A 3035-nucleotide genomic window follows, 5' to 3' on the forward strand; every position below is an offset into this window, starting at 1 on the left:
TTCATCTCTGTAGCTCTATAGAGCTGAGGTACAATACCTTCATCTCTGTAGCTCTATAGAGCTGAGGTACAATGCCTTCATCTATGTAGCTCTATAGAGCTGAGGTACAATACCTTCATCTCTGTAGCTCTATAGAGCTGCGGTACAATACCTTCATCTCTGTTACTCTATAGAGCTGAGGTACAGTGGTCATGAGGTACGCTGTAAAACACCAGGTGCTGACATTCTCATTTTTCACGGCTGAAAATGTGTCCGCACGGTCTCTCCCCCCCAACTCCTACGCATTAGTCTCAACTTGAAGCTGCCAGGGTCTCGCCTCCCAAACGGCACCCTATTCCCTACGTAGTACACACTACCATTGACCAGTTTGACCCAAGGCCAATGGAGGGCCCTTTGGTCAAAAGTAGTGTACTATTAAGGGAATAGGATGCCGTTTGGAACTCAACCCCTGTGCATTATTCTTGCTCTAAGCACTGTGTCCCGGGAGGCGAAGGGAGCTGTTGTTTTACAACCTGGCAGCATTCTGCTCTACCTCGTCGCCTGGCTCTCCGCCAGACACCTGCCTGGTCCCGGGTTCTCTTCAAGGACTCTGTCCCAAATTACACCCTATTCCCTACTATCGTGCACTGCTTTCGACCAGAGCTCGATGCGTCTGGAAGGGGAATAGCGTTCCGTTTGAGACTCAAGACAGGACGACCGCTGTCTCTGACAGTTATTAATAGTAACATGACGACCAGGAAGTAGTTCACCTCCTGGCGCGCCGCGGCCGTGGGGGCGTAGTGTGTGTTTATTGTGTTTATGTACAGCGTGTTTGTGTACAGTGTGTGTTTAGTTTGTGTGTGTGCAGTGTGTGTGTGTGTGTGCAGTGTGTGAGTGCACTGTGTGTGTGCAGTGTGTGTGTGCAGTGTGTGTGTGTGTGTGCAGTGTGTGTGTGCAGAATGTTTGCAGTGTATGTGTGCAGTGCGTTTTTGCAGTGTGTGTGCAGTATGTTTGTGCAGTGTGTGTGTGCAGTGTGTGTGTGTGGCGTGTGTGTGCACTGTGTGTGTGCAGTGTGTATGTGTAGTAGAGAGGACATGCAGTAGAGAGGACATGTAGTAGAGAGGACATGTAGTAGAGAGGACATGCAGTAGAGAGGACATGTAGTAGAGAGGACATGTAGTAGAGAGGACATGTAGTAGAGAGGACATGTAGTAGAGGACATGTAGTAGAGAGGACATGTAGTAGAGAGGACATGTAGTAGAGAGGACATGTAGTAGAGGACATGTAGTAGAGAGGACATGCAGTATAGAGGACATGTAGTAGAGAGGACATGTAGTAGAGAGGACATGTAGTAGAGGACATGCAGTAGAGAGGACATGTAGTAGAGAGGACATGTAGTAGAGAGGACATGCAGTAGAGAGGACATGTAGTAGAGAGGACATGTAGTAGAGAGGACATGCAGTAGAGAGGACATGTAGTAGAGAGGACATGTAGTAGAGAGGACATGTAGTAGAGAGCACATGCAGCAGAGAGGACATGTAGTAGAGAGGACATGTAGTAGAGAGGACATGTAGTAGAGAGGACATGTAGTAGAGAGGACATGCAGTAGAGAGGACATGTAGTAGAGAGGACATGTGTAGAGGACATGTAGAGAGGACATGTAGTAGAGAGGACATGTAGTAGAGAGGACATGTAGTAGAGAGGACATGTAGTAGAGAGGACATGTAGTAGAGAGGACATGAAGTAGAGAGGACATGTAGTAGAGAGGACATGTAGTAGAGGACATGCAGCAGAGAGGATATGCAGCAGAGAGGACATGCAGCAGAGAGGACAAGGAGGAGAGGACAGTGGGAGGAGGGAAGGATGGACAGAGAAGGAGGAGAGGACAGTGGGAGGAGGGAAGGATGGACAGAGAAGGAGGAGAGGACATGTAGTAGAGAGGACATGTAGTAGAGAGGACATGTAGTAGAGAGGACAGTGGGAGGAGGGAAGGATGGACAGGGAAGGAGGAGAGGACAGTGGGAGGAGGGAAGGATGGACAGGGAAGGAGGAGAGGACAGTGGGAGAAGGGAAGGATGGACAGAGAAGGAGGAGAGGACAGTGGGAGGAGGGAAGGATGGACAGAGAAGGAGGAGAGGACATGTAGTAGAGAGGACATGTAGTAGAGAGGACATGTAGTAGAGAGGACAAGGAGGAGAGGACATGTAGTAGAGAGGACATGTAGTAGAGAGGACAGTGGGAGGAGAGAAGGATGGACAGAGATGGAGGAGAGGACAGTGGGAGGAGGGAAGGATGGACAGAGAAGGAGGAGAGGACAGTGGGAGGAGAGAAGGATGGACAGAGAAGGAGGAGAGGACAGTGGGAGGAGAGAAGGATGGACAGAGAAGGAGGAGAGGACAGTGGGAGGAGGGAAGGATGGACAGAGAAGGAGGAGAGGACAGTGGGAGGAGAGAAGGATGGACAGAGATGGAGGAGAGGACAGTGGGAGGAGGGAAGGATGGACAGAGAAGGAAGAGAGGACAGTGGGAGGAGGGAAGGATGGACAGAGAAGGAGGAGAGGACAGTGGGAGGAGAGAAGGATGGACAGAGAAGGAGGAGAGGACAGTGGGAAGAGGGAAGGATGGACAGAGAAGGAGTAGAGGACAGTGGGAAGAAGGAAGGATGGACAGAGAAGGAGGAGAGGACAGTGGGAGGAGAGAAGGATGGACAGAGAAGGAGGAGAGGACAGTGGGAGGAGGGAAGGATGGACAGAGAAGGAGGAGAGGACAGTGGGAGGAGGGAAGGATGGACAGAGAAGGAGGAGAGGACAGTGGGAGGAAGGAAGGATGGACAGAGAAGGAGGAGAGGACAGTGGGAGGAGGGAAGGATGGACAGAGAAGGAGGAGAGGACAGTGGGAGGAGGGAAGGATGGACAGAGAAGGAGGAGAGGACAGTGGGAGGAGGGAAGGATGGACAGAGAAGGAGGAGAGGACAGTGGGAGGAAGGAAGGATGGACAGAGAAGGAGGAGAGGACAGTGGGAGGAGGGAAGGATGGACAGAGAAGGAGGAGAGGACAG

Source organism: Oncorhynchus keta, unplaced genomic scaffold (genome assembly GCF_023373465.1).
Source record: "Oncorhynchus keta strain PuntledgeMale-10-30-2019 unplaced genomic scaffold, Oket_V2 Un_contig_7146_pilon_pilon, whole genome shotgun sequence".
Lineage (NCBI taxonomy): Eukaryota > Metazoa > Chordata > Actinopteri > Salmoniformes > Salmonidae > Oncorhynchus > Oncorhynchus keta.